Here is a 19,918-nt window from a genome sequence, read left to right as displayed (position 1 = left end):
CTGTCGCCTGTGTTGTGCGTGACCGCTTGTCGTTTTCGAGTGACCTCACAACCATTATCGCACTGCGGGACGTCGACCAACGCGCGGACGCCTTGGCTACGGTGAAGCAGTGTGCGCCCTCGGAGTGCAGTGAGGTGCGTGTCTTATATACGTGCCGGGATTCGTTAGTAAAAGGTGTCGTGCCGCGTTCTGCAACAATACATGAGTATGTATACACCCTGATGCCCCATCATCTTCCGAGGCTCAACGTCTTCGAGGAATGACTAGTCGCGCGTCGCCTTCCATTTATGCGCATATGGCATCTGACGCACGCCACTGGACAGTTCGCCATTGCGGGGCTCACATACGCAGCTTCGCTGGTCATCCACCTTCACAGAATGGAATCACACTGATTTTTCTTGGCCCTATAGATTTCCTTGACTGTCGGCAGAGGATCGTTCGTTGCAATATATGTTTAATATGTTGCTTTTCGTTCCGCTTTCAATGCTGATTTCAAAATCATTTTCAAGATTTATAGCTTTCATAACGAGCTTAGCAATTCGCTTTCATGGGCGTTTACCGGGTCGTTCCTCCAGCACCTTAGATTTTTTTTCCTTCAGTGCCTACGATGAGCTGATTAGCTACCAATAAGAAAATTTATTAACTCCAAGGGCTCGATGCTCCAACAACAGGCGGATTGTCCTTGGGCCACTCATCAAATATGATAGCGGGCCGCCTTCCGGTTTCATCCGTCACAGGCGATCACAAGGAACAGAACTTTAGCAAGGTACGTTATGCATTCCAACAAAGCAACGCGCATGCAATCACATTATTTTGAAGATGCGTCGTCAAAAAAAAAGAAAAAAAAGAGGGAAAGAAAAGAAAACGCTCTAAGGCTATGTGTATGTGTCCACATAAACGTCATTATCAGCGACATGTAATGCAGCTCTGAAAGCACTGGAATACATGATGGCGCTTACTGTCACCTTGGCGTTTTGTTGAAGACATGCATGTGCGAGTTTAATGGCCTGTGGGCATGTGACTTCTCAAATTGGAACGAATCATGGCATAACCTGTTCAAGTGAGAAATTCTTCCGGTGTATTGAGATACGAAATCGTCCACTCGAAGCCATTCTTGCGCATGCAATGCCGCATTTGTGAACTGCACCAACACTAACTTTATCTCTTTTCATTAAGGGTGGACGAATGTGCGAAGTTTCAAATACGAATCCAATATTACACAATAACTGTTCGTATTCATTTTTGAAAAGAAAATATTCGGCATTTTCGCATATGCGAAACTAACCGAGTATTTCACAACAACTGGCTGTTAAGGACTGATTACTGTTCTCCGTGTGCTAAACATAAAAAATAAATTATGTGGTTTTACGTGCCAAAACCACCTTCTGATTATGAGGCACGCCGTAGTGGAGGACTCCGGAAATTTTGAACACCTGGGGTTCTTTTAACGTGCACCTAAATCTAAGCACACGGGTGTTTTCACATTTCGCCCCCATCGAAATGCGGCCGCCATGGCCGGGATTCGATCCCGCGACCTCGTGCTCAGCAGCCCAACACCATAGCCACTGAGCAACCACGGCGGGTCATCTGCTAAACATAGAATCGCAAATAATCATAAGTGAAACAATGACAAAAGCTCTTTAATCAATGCAGAAACAAAATCCATGCAAACTTTGTTTTCTATTTCGCTGCGGAAGCTTACACGACAACCTGTGGTTTTTTGCTTGTAGTCGGTCATCATTGAGTCTTTTTGGTAGTCTAGTCGGAAGTTATATTAATGGGCAGATATGTCTTTTACGCTACAGCCAGCCGCGTTTTCCTTGCAACGGGCCTCTTGGCATGAGTGTACGGCACATAAGTCATTCGGCAGCGTTTATTTTTATTTTTCCACAATATCTCAACTCTTTTTTTCGGCAACAATTTAGTTAGCTTTTTTGGAATGGTAGTCATACCGTAGCTATTCAATCTTGGAAAGCTTGTTTACAACCCGGTTCTAAAAGTATTGAAAGGCTATTTGTGCGGTTTGGCAATTATTGATCACAAATGACATTTGGTGACCATGTGTTTAAAACTGATCCTTTGTTACTCATATTTGGCTGTTCTGCGAAGTTAAGACGCAACCAGGGGTGGAAAAAAGCTTTGGGACAGCGTCACTTGCTACTAGTTTATTGAAAGAAGGCGGGATCACATTTGTAGGAGAAGGCGGCCATGTGCGCACGTACGCTTGGACACGATACTTAAACAAAGTTTACATCGTCATCCAATCATAAGTGTAGAAACTGTCCTCCAGTGCTGAGTAAAGCCACATATGTATCGCTCACACAGGCGTCACGTCTCATGTTGATGAAATAAGCTTCCATTAATTCCCGTGCCAGGTAATGTTTGCTTTTACCAAGAATGCGGATGTTGAAAAGATCTGGCTCACACATGCGGGAATCGCAGTGCATAGGTAAATGTGCATTAATCTTATTCTTGACAGACAGCTCGTGTTCCCTTGCCCTATCGTTGATGCAACGGCCTGTCTGGCTGACACCCTGCAGCAATTAAGTGGCATTTCATACCCCACCCCGACCACGCAAGTAACGTACGGACTTCCATGATTTGTACAAGGCCGTATTGTATGATTTTACTATCGGCGTTTTCGCGGAATAGTATGATCGAACCAACTAGCCCAGCAACAAGTATTGGTTATTTAGCTGTCTTTTCTTGCACTTCTCAGTGCAGGCGGGTACCTAATTATACTGCAACAAATGTTTGTGCTGTATAAGCATAAATGCATAAGCGTTTGACTAACCACCACTCGAGTCGATATTCGGTACTTACTATTCGTATTCGATTCTTATTCGAGAAATTTGATATTCGCCCACCTCTACATTTCTTATACTCCTGCCAACCGAAGAGCGAGTGGCCACGCAGTTTCGTACATTGGCTGTATTGCAGATCCCGCCAGTGGTGTCATGTTAACGCGCCTGGCTTTTCTCATTTAATAAAACGAAACAATGTTGACCTTGTTGAAGCATGCCATGGCGCCACAGTACGATGAGAAGCGCAGCAAAACAGATCCTGTAACTTCCCTCTTCGTCGTCAGCTAGAACATGCGTATGCGCTACCTTTTTTGTAAGTAAACTGTTGCTGTGAGACGCGGCTAAGGCGACAACCGGCGCAAAGCGCTGGCTCGCAGAATGGAAATTCCTAAGGGTGTTTTATTCTGCCTTTCGAAGTATACGTCCATGGCTTAGTGGTTCGGGCGTCAAGATTCTGGGCTGGGGGAACTGGGTTCGAAACCAACCATCGAACATGTAGTTTATATATATATATATATATATATATATATATATATATATATATATATATATACAAAGCCATCAAGGACAACACAGGGGAAGTTACTTGTACTTACTAACTGAAATAAAGAAATTTTAAATTAATGGAATTGAAAAAACAACTTTCCGCAGGTGGGGAACGATCCCACGTCTTCGCTTTGTCGCCCAATTGGTAGAGCATTACACGCGTAATGCGAAGACGTGGGACCTGGCGTGGTCGTCATGACCTTGCCGTACGAAAGTGCAAAATACAATGCCCGTTTTTGGGTGAATGGGTGGATGTTATGAGCGTCCCTTTTGGTACGGGGCGGTGGGTTGCACCACCAAACTCTTGCTATTATACTGCCTAATGTTTTACCTAGGTTAAACAATAAAAAAAGAGAAGAAAAAGAACACTATGAACTACCCCACCCAAATTTTCCGATCCCCTACTGCGAACTGTGCTTTTGTACGTCTCCGCCTTTTGTCGTTTGCCTACTTTTCTTCCACAAATCCTCCAGACGCCTCTTACTAATGTCTATTGCGGACATGTTTGCTTTACCACGACTCCCCATGAACCCAAGGGATTCAAGGAGGCCAGTGGTGCCTAAATCGACCGCTGGGTAGACGTCTTCACATTCTAATAAAACATGCTCCATCGTTTCCCTAGCTTTACAGCAGCAAGCACATGCTTCTTCTTCCTTCTTATTTCTCGCTTTATAGGTGCGTGTTCTAAGGCATCCCGATCTCGCTTCGAAAAGTAATGAGCTTCCCTTTGAGTTATCATAAATGGTTTCTTTCCTGATCTCGTTTTTTCCTCTTAAGTAGTTACTCATGGCAGGTTTCTTTTCCATTGCCGCCACCCATGAGATTAATTCAGCCTCTCTGACTTTCCGCTTGACCTTCTTTGTTGCTTTGTTGCCCACCCCACAGGCCGCATACTTGCTGGCATACTTACTCTTTGTCAGCTTACAGCGCCATGTGCCGGGCCGCGCAGTAACTATACGGTTTAGTAGTTTGAAGCCTCTCCAGGTGGCGCTAAGCGCGATGTTTACATAAGCGAGTGTGTGTGACGGATTGATGTATGAATACCATACGTTTACGTAAGTTCAATTCCGCGATGTTCTAGCAATAGACAGTTTTAGTTACACGTACGTAGAGGCTTCACGTACGCAAACGTGAAAAGCCTACGTACCTTACGTGCACGCCATCTGAAACACCTTTAGCTACACGTACGCGACGCACGCCAAGAGGGACCCCGTAGATCCATCTGTCGGGAAATGTGAACACGGCGGTAGCCAATTCTATCCTGTCGCCGTGTTTCGATGCAAGCCGTCTGCGCGCGCGCAGCCCGCTATCGCTTGTTCGTGATCTCGCGGAACTCCCGCGCGAAGCTGTCTACGTGCGCTAGAAACGCACGCAAAGAATAGAATCTCACGTACGTCCGTGAGACGCGCGCGCACCCGCTACGTTCTACGCATGCGCACTGCTGACACGTAGAAGATCTACGTACGCAAAGCCTCTACGTACGTGTAACTAAAACTGTCTATTGTCTTTTCCGATGCCATTCCTTTTCCCGCTTCAACAGTGGTTAGAGCGACGCTCCGCCCGCGTTACGAAAATGCTCAGCCGGCTGTGAACGGCGGGTGATAAGAGTGGCAGACGATCGGAAGGCATCGCTACAGAATCGTGTCGTACTTACACCTGGTTCCTTGTATGCGCCAAGGAAAACGAGATTGTTTCTCTCTCTCTTTTTTTTTGCAAATATCAGTAACGTACACTATTCTTATGACGCGTACGTTGTTTTCCAGCTTCGAACTAGCACAGTTCGCAGGCCTAGTCGCATCCATCGCTTCGTTTGCTGGAGTCGGCCATGTTGGTTTTGAAGAGGGAGAAACCGTTGCTCCCATGCATGAGCGAGGAAAGTTGCTCCATTTAAACACGGACATAGGGAATATCGCCGTTTCTCCCTGAATTGAGCAAGGGTCACTCCTTTTTTTCTTAAAGTGTAGCGTGCGCAGCCCAAACGAACACACCGTTGGTAGCCCATGCTTATGTACTGATGGTGACTTCTCGCCGACGAAGTGCTTTCAGGCGAAGTGTTCCGGCTCCATTAAAATTGCATTGTAAAATTCTTTGTGGTATGTTCTGTTACCTTAAAATATTCGATTATTATTATTATTATTATTATTATTATTATTATTATTATTATTATTATTATTATCCGGCGGCTTACTATACAAGCTGGTTTTCATTTTACGCATTTGTATTTTCCTAGGCGCGGGCGAAAAGTGATTTTTAAAACCGAATCGAGTAAGAATCAAATAGTGCCAGAAGCGAATCGAATATCGAATAGTTTTCAAATATTGAACCGCCATTATCACAGTTAATATAAAACGCTGTTCACAGCCTAGTATTCTTAAGGTTAGCAAGTTTCTGTCATTACATAGTAAGTTACGGAGCGTTGTTTATCAAAAGCACAAATGGAGCATTATAGCAAACAACTAGTTCCTTCACTTGCACAGAATTGTCCAGAGAGGGCGAATGACCGTTGTACAGCCTGTAAAGTATGGCTACCTAAGCGTCGTATCCTGCCCCAGTACGCCATGTTTTGTGTCTATGCTATATAACCGTGGGGCTGAAAACTTGCCGTACTTTTGCTGCACTTTTATGTTTAATTGGGCGCAGTTGACGTTTCGAAGTACACTAAAATTATTCTGGAAATGTTTGAATTTGCGAATAGTGTATATTCAATTCGAGGACCGAATCTAATAGAAGACTATTGATTCGTTACTACAATGTTTCGAGCATTCGCACCCCCCTACTTCCCAATCAGTTTCGGAGCTAACCTTCAAGATACTAAACATTTTAAGCAAGTCAAGCTCCGACACGTTGCAGACTTTCTTGTGCACGATTTATTTTTAAGCCCCTGAATCGACAATGTCGTGTTTGGTTTACTGCTTTTATTTTTTTCCTCTGCACTCTGACCAGGCTGCGCTTCATTTATTATGCTCCTCAGGGGCAAAAACGAGAAACAAGATAGGCTGGTAACAAGAAAGGATGAAGATCAAGCGCACGGGGAGTTATATACTGTAGGAAAATTTCGTAAAACCACGTTCAATTCTGATCTTTCTGAAGTCTGGCATTACAAAAAAATTACTAGCTCGTAAAAGTCCCTCTTGGAGAAAACGAATGACTTTCGCCTGCGCTGCTTTTAAATGTCCCAGCAACTTCTTCTTCTCTCTCTCTCTCTCTCTTTTTTATTTCAGTCTGACTCCATTTGCAATGGTTCTTTCGAACCGACACACCGATTGTCGAATCTCTACTCCGCGCGATATAGCATAGAATCTGACAGCTACCGATAATGCGTCTCTATAGCGGGATGGTGTCGTGAACTCCAAGTAGGGGGTGGTGGCTTCCCTTACGGGGAGCAGGGGGGGGGGGAGGGGACGAGCGGGGGGACTTTTACTGGGCAGAAGAGCGTACTCTGTAAGTCGCCAGTGAACATCAAAATGCAGAAGCGGAAGGACGAGTACGCGTCAATTAAAAGCGGGCCCCCTTATCGCGCCCGCTCGCTCGGCTGACTTTGCGTCTGCGATCGTGGCCGCCATTGATCGCCGCCGAGCGGCGGCGGGGGCCAGAGGTCGATCTTTTCCCAGCGTCGTGAACGGCGCATCGCTCGGTGGTATTTGGGCGATAAGGCCCATTGTTCGCGACCACTCGCCCGCTTCGAATCGTGCATTGTTTTGAAACCAAAGCAAGAAAAGCGAGAGCACGCGAGAGAGCACAGCTTCGGGGCGGGGTTTACGCGATGCTCTGTAGAAATCTAGAACGCGCGCGAACGCGAGTGCGCGCGCGATGGGTGCCGCAACTTGCTTATCGGGCCTGAAAAACATTCGCCGTCCAAGGGTGGCAGCATAACCGAGTCAACGAGAAAGAAAAGAGAAATAAAAAAGAAGCCAAATCATGCCGCCGTTGCGCGAGCTTCTTAAATACATCTTAACGCAAGCGATCATTCATACCGAGTAGCCGCGTATCTTTACGGTTATACGCATTACGAATCATGCTCGGCTTGTCGGAGGACGTGAGCTCCTACGCACTCGTACACAAAGGAATGAAAGAAGGGAATAAAAGAACGTTTATTAAATTGAGGATCTGTATTAGCGGTATTGTTAAACTTCCGTTGCCGGCGCGATTTTTGACCCGCCTTCGCAAGCTAGGTACATCTAGGTATATCTAAGTACATCTAAGCGCACCATTTGCGGACGGTGGCACTGTCCTCCTATGTGATTGTCTACTTTCATTGCGCTAGCTCGAATCCACCGAAAGCAACACCCTTTCTGCGTGCTCCTCGACTCTAGTCAGCCCATTATATAAGAGAAACCTGTGAATGTATCCATGCTATTTGCTTTCAAAGCAAATAAAATCAGCAGATAATTTGGTTGGACCGGTCAAACAACGCGGCGGATTACCGCCCAACGCTCGCGTCGGCGTTTACGCAAGTTTGACGTCAGGAGATTGGAATGCAATCAGAATAGGATAGTTTTACGTTATAATATATGCAGGACCCCTGGAGTGTGACGCTAGATGTACCTACCTTAAAGACCCCTAAGTCATGAGAAAGAAGAAAAAAAAAACGCGACAGAATAAAAAGACCCAGCTGGCGCGATATATCAATGGAGTCGTTTGAACATTTTGCAGAGAGAGCAAAGGTCCATGGCAAGTCAGTTTGCGGAAACGTCCCAAGTCGGATGAAGATAGAAATCCGTATGGGTTTCCATTGTGTAGCTTCGTGCCACACTCGGCTGGAAGACAATATTTTCCTGTAAAGAACCTTTCTCCACCTTGCGACATTTCGCGGAACTCATTATCCATATATTCACTGCCCAACGCTTCGAGTTGTCGGTCACAATCCAGCCTCGCCCGGCAATCTGCTATGCTCCGTAGCTCAGATGTGTAGAGCGACCGCCCCAGAAAGGCAATGATCCCGGATTTGATCCCCAGATCAAGTATGTTTTTATTTCTGAACTGCGAAGATTTATTTTCGAGAAACGTGTAGGGGTTTTCTTTGTATAGATTCGTGATATCCTGAGGTAGATAACAAATTCTGACAACATTACCCACCAGCCGCGGTAGCTCGGTGGCAACGGCGTCGCGCATGCTGAGGCTACGAGTTCGATCCCAGCAGCATTGGCCGCATTTACATGGGTAGGAAATACGAAAGCGCTCATGTGTACTTAGATTTAGGTACACGTTAAAGTACATCAGGGGGTCAAAATTAATCCAAGGTCTCACATGGGACTACGGGCATGCCTCATAATCATATCGTGGGTTTGGCCCATAAAACCCCAGATTTTTTAAATTTTTCCCTTGGAGAACAGATGTTTCTCTGACCTTGCAGATGACGTGGCACCAATGGTGGTTTGTGTTGCATGGAACATGAACGGAGATAACAAATGAAAATATAACAGTGTGTGCTCGACGGCATCGCAAAAGAAAAGTTACCCTGTATATAAGGAAAACTAACGCGACGTGTGGAGAAGAGCTTCCTTCTTTCAAGACCAACATCTTCGGCGAGTGAAAACAAGTACGGTGTAAGTTTCTGTTTAATTTTTTCAGTGGACAGAACATAGACTGTAAGTTATTTTAATGGAGTGAGTACTACGCGCATCTCTTCCACACTCCTTTAGGTAGTTTGCATTTGACATAGTCCTCGTAACGTCATTCAAGAATGAAATGAACGGTGCTTTGAACCAGATGAGCACACATGGCAAGGGAAGCCGTCCGGATTTCGTCGGCGGTTGGGACGTGCGCGAAGCGGCGGCGTGGATCGTGATGGCCGCTTCGAGCCGCGATGGAAGAGCCTCGTGTAGCCATCCTGGCGCCAGATGGAGCCTGTTACGGCAGAGGCTCTGCAAACCGTTACGCATGAATAATGCAGCCATGCAGGCTAAAATGGCGTACTCCGGCGCAGCTTCCACAGTTTCGCCGCGAACGGTAAACAACATCGTCGAATCGGAGCGCGACACTCGACCCTGCCCCACCGGCCCACAACGAGAGCGTGTTATTCGGTCGCGGGAGGCACTCAGGAAGCTTGAGTGCTGGAACTCTTCGTTGAAGGCTGCCGGTCCTTGGTTTCCAGCTGCGAGCGCGCGCAACACTGCCGTCAGCGGCACGTGTAGTCGAAGCAACATCTCGCTCGAGCAAACAAACAAAAATAAAGCTAAGGAAAAAGACGGCCGAAAGCTAACGAAGTGTCCTTATATTGTATGTACGCGGAGACCGCAAGAAATATTGGAACAAAAAAATTCTTACTTAACAGGAAGCAATATTCTGGCGCAGAGAGGAAATTCACAAAGCGCAGAAAACAAAGAAACATGTACGAAAAAAATGAAGAGCAGAACAAACTGCAGCAAAAGGAAACAAACAAAACCGGGTGCGCGCTGAATAAAGACACGAAAAAAAAATATATCTCCGGTGTTTTTTGTTTCTTTTTTTTTTTTCTAGAGCCGCGCTTACGGCACGAACGTGAACAAAATGGGGCTTACTCGAATGGCATTTCGTCGCATAGTTTGTTGACCGGTACACCCTCCCGCCTAGAATGTTACGCCAGTTTTCAGCATTCCTAGTAAATTAACGTGCCTTCAAGACCGGCTCGCTTTTATTCCACAATCGATGCATGCGGCCGAGAGCGCTACTGTTTATAAAGGCTATCGGCCGATGTTTCTAAGTTATTTTGATTACAAAAATATTTGTGGCGCATTTACACATGGCAGGCACCTCCTGGAGTCGGTCGATGCTAACTGTAATTTACCGAAACACTCACCATCTCGCCATTTTTCTTTTATTTTTTTTGTGTGGTGATTTATAAAATTGTTTTGCCTCAGCTGAGACGGGTGGTATGTGGAAATTACAAACTACTTAAGGCGTGTAACTACATTCAAATGGCACAATTCATGCAAATATTCTGCAACTGAAGCACTGAGGACGTGCGCATAAGGATGCTAGAAGATGTCGGCAAGAGCAATAGTCGCGTAAGATGGAGGGGTCCAAATGGGCTTCCTACAGGGATGCATGAACGGGCGCTCCTTGTAATTCGGCAGCACAAGTAAGCACCCGTTTCGCAAGGAGTCTTTAGAATGCTAGCTTGGTACGAATTCGATATCGTAACTAATAAGAAATATTTTTGCAGCTTGATATTAGAAAATGACCGTTGCCTTTATAAAGTAACTTTGGCAATGAGCTCCCCCCCCCCGCCTCCCACCCCCCGAAAAAAACAATATGGCGAGTTTTAACAAGAACAAGGAGTGTCAGCTACTCGTAGCACAGGTAACAGGCGGTCTTCGGGATGCGAAATGGGTACTAAAATAATGAAAACGAAGAAGAGGTGGCCCAGAATTTGACGGACAAATGACGTGAGCAAGTTGGCAGACATAAATGTGAGCGTTGCTGGTATACATAGAACAAAAGCAACGTGAGAACGACATGAGCAGGCATTAACATTGGGATAAGCTACCTGCACAGAAACTGTATGTTATAGCAACAGTTGCATCGTTTGGTGTACGACTGTCTGCCTTCAGCATAATTGAACCAAATACTGTTAAGAGAACTAACTGAAATAAAAACGTTTACAACAGTAACTAAAAGTTAAGCTCAGACTAAAAGTGAAGCTGCGGTGCGCACCACTTAAATTTTGTACATCTCTTATCTTTACTGCCGCCGCTGTCGGCAACACTATTAGAGTTCATATCCGAAACGACACTGACGTAAGTAGATCTTAAATATTTTAACATCGCCATTTTCCGCATTCTACACTGTGGCTCATAATCACTGAATGCGTTTATGCAATTTTGAATGGACAGCAATGAGGTTAAGTATTGGCGTTTCCATTCATATTAGTTGGTCACGAAAGCCTTCTTCTGGATAGCACTAGGAATGGAGCATTTACAGAAATCAGTAACTATACTGACGAAGAATATCGCGAATGAACAAGGGACGCTAACGAGACACGGCACAAGTGCAGACAATAGCAACTGGGGCTTATTGTCAGAAGCACGAATATGTAGCATGCAGTGCAAACACGTGTCAAAAGCTTAAAGATTAGTGACCAAGTAAATCAATCTCCAACTTATGGAGCATCACGGACGGCCTCGCAACGCGCACATGTCACTGGACGTGTGCCTAAAGAAAGCTTCGGCAACCTGCCGCGCATTCTTTGTGCTTGGACAACAGCGTCGTACCAGGCTGCAACGGTTGCATTTTAATTCTTTGCAATGTCGGCATAAATTAGACGGCGAATGCCCCCTCAAAAATATCTGTGAGCCATTAGCCGGTCACTCAAACACCATCCGGTCTGGCCGATGTACTACTTCCCGCAGGACTAGGGAACGTGATACAACCCACCTTGCCCACACACAGCCAAACTGCCACAGTGCTTAAAATTGCATTCATGTCAGTCTTGCGCAGCGCCCTCACCCTTACTTTCTACTGCCGCTCAGATGCGGCCCAACTCATTTCTTGCCAAAAGCTATTCAGTTACACTGCGTAAATACTGAATACTTATGCGCGTTTACAGTTTCGGGCTCTAAATTCTAGTCCTTACGGTGATAGGCAAGCGTCATAAAACATGCAAAGACTATTACTTTTTGTTGTGGAACTGCGTGGCCCAATAGAGGCAGTTCACTGCAAACTAGGTGTTTCAGGTTGACAACTACCAACGTTCCCCAACAACGGGTTCCATTCGTTGCAGTTGTCTTTTTCGCGTAAGGCGCACGCTCATATTGCCATTCAAAATCAGGAGCGAAACGTTTAAATCTAAGTGAGTGGTTCAACCGCCGCTTCTAGCGAATGGGCTCCGAAGAGGTAGGTGGCTGTTTTAATATGTTATAAACCCAAAATTATGTTGGAGCATGGAGCACTGAGCAGGCTTCAGTATTTCCAATTGTTGCCATTTGCCAGAGGAAGTACTCCGGCTATCTCCGCTGGTCACGGATAACAGTCCGCTAAGAGGTGCTGTGATGGTGAAGCCGCAATTGCAGATGAATGTTACCTGATTACTAGCACCTTCAATGTTAAATTCTTCAAAAATTTCAAATCGACAATCGTATTCTTCAAAACGGCTCACTGGCTCCTGGTACCAGGGGTACTATGCGACGTTGGACGTGCTGACAAGGAAATCATGCTGCTCTTTAATTGGTCATTGGCTGGCGTTCTTGCTCGCTATAGTAAGAGCCTGACTATAGTGGAAGACAGGGCGAGTTGATAGTTGGGTAGTATACTACCCAAATACCAACTCCTTAGATCATATATTCTCTAAAAAGTTACATAACGGCAAAGCTTAGGTTGACACTGACTGCAGGCTGCTCTTGGTCGCTTTCTCAGCGTTTTATTCTCCAGTGCATCGAAGGCTTTCATCTGAGCGTTGTACAACTAAGAAATTCCATATCCTTTTAAATTATCCCTCATCAAGAAACGTTCCGAAGGATTCCTACTTCGTAGATTAGTAGGAGAGCAAAGGAAGTGTCTCAGTGCAAGATTGGGTTCACTATTGCTCATCTGGAACTTTATAAGATACCGCGGTGAAATTAAAGAACCAAGTCTGTCTTAGTTCTAAGCTTTTCAAGGTGACAATTTTCATTCTGTCTTTCCTCGGGGGTTATCTCCAGTCATATGCTGTACATGGAAGGTCATTGACGTGGTAAGGCGGGTGATAAAATAGAAAATAAGCGTTCTATTGCTTATCCATCATGCCGCGGTACAAGAATAAAAAAAAAAACATCATAAACCTATTGCATTACACCGGTACACCTGCCGAGTTATCTCAATTTTTTTCATGCTGATTGCGGATATGGTGACAAAGACCGTATAAACCCTGCTGCCAATACTTATTACAGCCAGATTTTTTTTCTTTTGCTGAATATTAGGCACTTCATAGTAAGTCCAAGGGTTTGGAGTTACAGAGAGATAAGGGAGCGGAACAAGCTCATAAGGCATGGAATTCATGAAACGGAAATGAAAAAAAAAAGACGTGTGCGTCGAGACACAGCTCGCCGCTAACTAGCCTGCACGTAGCCCCTTTAAGCCTCTTCGTAGTCTCTGGGTACGCGTACTTGTCTTTCCCCTGTCGGATTGGCGCTGCTGTCAGGCATTATGCCCCGCGACAGTGCGGTATTAGGACCCTGGGAATCGGTCTTGGTTCGTTTCGTGTGGGCCCTTTTCTGTCTCAGCTCACTCTCAATTCTGACCTTCGAGGCCTCTGCAGCACTACATTGCAAAAGTCACAAAATACATTTTGCACGAAGACCGTGATAGACTCGACTATAGCTTTTGGTGTTCTCGTTTATTTTGAAGCGAAACTTTCTTTGCGAACCCCTTCCCAGATTTTCCTGACCATCGCTGCTGGGTGCTGCTGCCGTCTTGTCGAATAGCTCATAGTTTTAAAAAATGCAGAAGAAAAAGCAAAAGCAAAAAGAAAAGGATTATGTGCCCGATGGGGAGGAACTGAGCATTGGCCTGTATCAGGCTGCTGTGCGGTGGGGCAAACCAGCCCGATGCTCTAACCGTTAGGTCACAATCTCTTTTTTTCTTTGTTTTCTTTGTTAACTAGGCCACAATCGCACGTATACTTATATAGTGCCAACACAAACTAGTTTCTTGAGATGTTCGCCGCGGGTGTCACATTGCGTATAGCACGGCTGCGCGAGAGCGCATGCGCGCGCGTTAAGTTCCATTACGCCAAACACGCAGGAACCAACTGGGCAAACTTACAGCGTTTCATTAGCCACTTCACGAAGGATTCACTTCACACAGATTCCAACATGGGCGTTGGATCTGCATAACATTTTTTGAAAAGCTTTCTGGTCCCTTTGCGACCAGCCATTGCGTATCTCGTGACCCGTGCTTCGTGGAAAGTGCGGTGTTGGTTTCTTGCCGAGGCATGTGCTGTTACTTAATTGGAGGTTATATTTAACAGTATGCTTTGTACAGAATCTTTCGGTGTTTTTTTATTAGCACAATGATTGTAGTACATAGTGTTATTTTTGGTGCTAATGTGCCCCTTGCTTCGCTATCAGGGTACCCACATGTCGTTGCCCACATGAAGGCACAGCGGCAGTGTGCTCTATAAGTTGGTCTTGATTGCTGCTGTAAAACAATAGTACTGACAAGGTACGTTATGGCTGACAAAGCAAGGCGATGTTCTGCGGAGTTGACATTACTATGGCGGTTGTTCCCGACCATGGGCATTAATAATGCCCATCCCGCTGGCTAAATACCTCGAATTATGGCAGGCTGAAACCACTTCCGTAAAGAGAAGTCTGGAAGATGCGCAGCAAAGATGTCGTTATTACTTCTTCTTCATCATCATCATCATCATTTGTGCCCACTGCAGGACTGAGGCCTCTCCAAGTTATCTCCAGAGTGTTTCGGCTGCAAATTTCCCTAATTTCATCACCCCACCTAATTTTCTGCCGTTCTCCACTGCGCGTCTCTTCCCTTGGTATCCATTCTATAACTCAAATTGTCTCCCAGTTATCTGCCCTACGCATTACATGGCCTGCCCAGCTCCATTTCTTTCTCCTAATGTCGACTAGAACATCGATTACCCCCGTTTGCTCTTCCCTATGTGGCTTGATATGCACAAGCAAACAACGCTTTGCAAAGCTCAGTCACCAGTGTATTAGGTGCACCGCAGCGAAGCATAACAGCTGTTGGCTGTCCATGATTTGTAGCTTCTGAAGGATGTGCTTATCTCTCAATTTATTTTTTCTTTTCCTCAGGCCACCTGCGGTTGACACCATTGTTTAGAAGCATATAACAGGAATCGATCGACGAAACAATAGCGGTTTGACGTCAAGGGCACGTTGCTACTGTGAAGGTTCCAATAAAAAATAAACGAAACTAATAAACCTGCAGTTTAGCAACAACAGGTGCATAATTAACAAGGATTAAAAGGAATTATAACTGCAGGCTCGCTACGCGCAGCGGTCCCAATTGAGAGCTTTAGATTAGGGGACGCAAGCGGCTTGCGTCCCCTAATCTAGATCTAATAAACTAACAAACATACGGTCAACGTCACACATGATGATCCGCGCTAAAGCGAAAAAGAGAGATAATATAATGTATCTGCAAGCAGAAAACACAGAGCATTTTGAAAATGATAAAAATATTAAATAAAGGCGTTAACTGGGGAAAATGCTTATTTATTTCTATATTTACCTCAAGAGAACACTATCCTATTCAAAAACACAGAAACAAGGGCTAACGGCTAGAAAAGCAACATTGTATAAAGGTTCCTCTAGCGCACCCTGCAATGAAGTTTGCCTGTACATGTCGCGCCACCTAGTAGCGGCGGTAAGCAGCTGCGGGTAGGCCCTCACCGTCATTTCACCGTTGTCCGTGGTACGCTCAGGCCTGTTTGAAAGCCTGGTTTTTGAGTTTTCCAATGGATTCACCGCGGCCTCTTGGCAGCTCCTTTGTGAGAAGTGTGAACAAAAAGCACAAGCGCAGATGCTGCTGCGTTAAGGATTGTCACAACCGCGAAGGGGATGTCGGCATCAAATTGCACCGCTTCCCTTCAAAACCGGGGAAAGCAACCCGGTGGCTGAAGTGGATCGTCGCAGTTTGTGTTGGTCCTGCAAATTTCTGTTAAACGAACTAAGACATAAATGCAAAAACAATAAAAAAGAAATAAAAAGAACCAGCAGCGGCATCCATAAGAACACACAAAAAAGCGTCAACTGCATAAAAACGCGTGAACTCATTCCCGCTGATGTAAATCAGTTTGGATAGTTGTTTAGCTCGTCTTGCTCCAAACAAACGCGCAGTTTTTACGTGTCAAATCTAGTTTCGTAAGCGCTCCGTGCTGGAGATTTGTACGCACTGTGCTTTTTCCTGCGCCAAGATCAAGACGCGAATGCTGGAACCGAGCTCATTTGTGCCGATGTTTTCTTGCGCGTAGAACAGAACTAAGGTTGGAGTACACTGCAGCGCACGTCGTGTATTCGAAAATTAGCACTTCTCTAGCGCACGCTAGCGCATATTTGTTCAGTCTTCACGTTGTTTAGTCTCAGCTGATTGCTCTCTATGATGCTTCAGCGGTAATGCCCTCTCACATTCGAGCCCGAACGACAATACTAGAATATGCTCGAGGCACTTTGTCAACGGAGAAAAAAGCACTTACCTGCCAATTCGTCCAAACCTCTACGATGGTGAAGTGCAAGGCATGCTCAAAGTAATGACGCGACAAATGACAGTTCAAAGACGTCCACGGTCGTATTTGCTCACTTAAGTGGCATAAAATAATGATTTGTTAACACACTTTGATTTTGACGTCGTAAGCATGCTTGCTTTTTTGTGACAAATACTTCGCAACCTGCTGTGGTTGCTTAGTGGCTATGGTGTGTGGCTGCTAAGCACTAGGTCGCGGGATCAAATCCCGGTCACGGCGGCCGAATTTCGATGGGGTCGAAATACCAATACACCCGTGTAATTAGGTTTAGATCCACGTTAAGGAATCCCAGGTTGTCCAAATTATTCCCCCACCACAGCGTGCCTCCTAATCTGATTGTGCTTTTGGCACCTAAAACACCATAATTTAAGCACCTCGCTGTGATGTCCATGCTGTTTACTTCTTTGACACGCTATACATGGTTATAGACGTAAATTTGACGTCCTTTCTCAAGCGTCGGTGGTCTACAATGGGCCTCGATGTTTTCGATTGCCTTGAAACCGCAATTTAGAACGTTCGACAGGTTTCAAACGAGCGCCGCAAAAGCATGCCTCCATAGCAGTGGCCGCCTCGGTGTTTCGCGCTACTGACACGGTGGCGCTGACGGCTGAGCCGATCGCTGCGCCGCCTGACCAACGCAGAGAGCACAGGAGCACCTACTGCGTGCGTGTCTGTGGCGTGCGCTCGGACTCCTAGCTGTAGCACGGCCATTCCGGCCGCGCTTCCAGGTATACCTTCACGGGCTTCCGTTCGCGTTTGTCGATTTCTTCTAATTACGACAGGCCCGAGCCCCGTTCGAACCTTTCCCTTCCGCCGTCCGGCGTCCCCCCCTCTGAACTCCTTGACGCGTCAATAATTGATTTTCACGAAGCTATCCAGGCGATAATTGATTTCGCACTCCCGCCCCCTTCTCCCCTATGCCGGCTGGTCCTTTCACCTTCCAAAACAAACTTGGCTCGTTGTTCAGCCGGCGTGCGCATACCCGCGCGGCGGCTTCTTGGGTACCGGGGGGTGGCGCACCGGGACGGAGGGTGGCGTGTCGCCACGGCGCCCGTCTCCGTCGGCTCCGCGCCGCCAGCAGCAGCCGGAGAGAACCTGGCTTCCTGGTGACAGTTATCGACCTACGCCTGGGCGACGCGTGCCGTCGTCGCCGCCGCTTCATCCAGGCCGCTCACGCGGCTAGGCGTCCCGCTATTGCAATATGCGAGAGCGCGCCCCTTTATGCGGCCCCTCTGCTATGATCGCCCATCTCCCCTCGTCCCGCACACGCACACGCTACCTTTCTTTTCTTATCCCCCCCCCCCTCTCTCTCAAGCGCCTGTCAGAGACGTTCTGCTCGTGCAGCAACGCCTCTTTCTAGCCTGTTCCTTTGAACACCGTCTTCGTTATTTTTTTCTTTCTTATACCTCATCCTTGCAATTCGCCTCGGCTTTCCATAACCGCGGTTCTTGAATATTGCGTTCCCCTGTTACTCTTTTATCTGTCCCCGTTCCCGTCTTCTTCGCCACCAACATTTTTTTGTTACTTCTCTTCCTTCTTTCTTTCTGTCTTTCTCTCCCACTTTAATTTCACTCGGAACCCTCTGTTTTGCATGTTTGATCATAGACGAATGACTCCGCGCTTGTTCGGCACCGCGGCGCGTGCGTGTGAGATAATATTCCATTATCGCTAACCGCTACGCGGTGGGTCGTTTTGACTCCCAATGTATGACATAAATTTGTTTGAAAGAGAAAATTTGTCACAGAATCAGGAATGTATTTTTCGTTGATGGGCGACTGAATGTCGCCCCATGTGCATTAAACGAAGCCTCTGTGCGCCTGTGCCTTCGTTTCTGCCGAGTGCTTTATATAGATGCCTGTTGACTATTCTTGCTTTATTTTGTCCCGTACGTATCAGGCACAAGAGAAACACAAGTAAGTGTTCCGTATGTATTGAATATGGAAAATAAAATAAACGAGAAAAAAAAATGACTCGCCATCCCGGCCTTCCGAAAGTGGATGTCCAGCGAAGCTGTTGTAAAACCACCACAAGGCTGAGAGGAGCATGCACTGCTTTATTGCTGGCTCGCATGCTCGTTTTGAGCTTGTTCTTTATAGAAACGTATGCCGTTCTGTCTGTTGTATGGATGATATCAGTTATTGTGTGCACAGTTCGCTTCACTTTTTCGAGCACTTGTAGCATCTGCCGTATGGGGAAATGAGCCATTGCTGGTGCATTGCTGGTGAATTCCACTGAATGTATGCACTGTTCGCTTCATTTTGATGAGTGCTTGTGGCCTCTGCATGACGATGGGGACGAGCCATTGCATTTTTCTTTGCTTATATGGAGGTATGAGCCATTGCTGGTGATAATGCACACGATAAATTGTGACCACCGAGAGGCTAACAGTTTTGCTGTAAAACACACACAACTTTAATGACTGATAGCCGCAGAACTATGATTAAGGCTCTTTGACGTTTTTTAAAAGTTGCCTAATGTCGAAAAATTGTTAGGAAAATAGAAGCACCGTGACGTTTTCTAATCCTTAAAATTCGAAAACAAATAGCAGATACTTCTGCTCTGTTATTAACACTTGCTACTGAGAGTGGCAAGTTCTTAAAACGATAAAATTTCACCTCTCGCGCATGGCTCAGAACTAAACCGGAATTTCCTGAAGTGAACTTTTGCAGGAACTCACACAACCGAGGTAACAATATGCGCGTAAGCTGTGATTGAAATGCTGAATTGTACGGCTCTAAGCTGTATTTTCCACACTTCGAAGCTCGTTTCATTTTCTTCATTTTTGCACAGTTATGCAGAAGTACACTTTCCATTTATTTATTTATTTATTTATTTATTTATTTATTTATTTATTTATTTATTTATTTATTTATTTATTGTGAACATCGGTGGTTAAATTTTCCTGCTCCATCAACTCGGCAGCGCACCCTGACTAACTATCTACGACTCGTGGAAACTTAAAATTAAGAATTGTCGCGATATGACGCAGCCCTTTGTATAAATCAATGTGAAGAGCTCGAATCGGTGAGCTTAATCATCGATGCGGCAGTGCAGAAGTCCAATCAGAGGCCAACTGGATCATATTCGCCTGAGAATAAACTCACATTATAGTGTTTGTGACTGTAGGCTTTCAAAACTGCCCCACAGGAAAAAAAGAAAAAAATCCCAGGCGCACTGTTCGAAGAAGAAAAAAAGCTCTGTCGCTTTATAGACATCACGTCACGCGGTATTTTCCGACTCATTTTTTTTCTTACTATTTCTTTTTATTTTCCAAGCGCTTCAAATGAACATAACTTGAAGGCATCCTTGGATGAAAAATTCGGTCGCCCAATTTGTACCATAGTGGAATATGTGGCGCATGGCTCAGCGGTAAATAAAATTCGTTTTC

The 19,918-nt window shown here is 45.7% G+C and overlaps 1 protein-coding gene across 2 annotated transcripts in view; it reads right to left on the bottom strand.

The window, feature by feature from the left end:
* LOC135897833 (band 7 protein AGAP004871-like) overlaps positions 1-19,918 on the bottom strand; it is a 291,293-nt gene that overhangs the window by 66,960 nt on the left and 204,415 nt on the right. The gene's annotated exons all lie outside the window — the stretch shown is intronic.

This window comes from Dermacentor albipictus, unplaced genomic scaffold, assembly GCF_038994185.2.
Source record: "Dermacentor albipictus isolate Rhodes 1998 colony unplaced genomic scaffold, USDA_Dalb.pri_finalv2 scaffold_17, whole genome shotgun sequence".
NCBI classification, from domain to species: domain Eukaryota; kingdom Metazoa; phylum Arthropoda; class Arachnida; order Ixodida; family Ixodidae; genus Dermacentor; species Dermacentor albipictus.
Note: the sequence above shows the minus strand (reverse complement) of the source record. Positions and strands in the feature narration are given on the sequence as shown.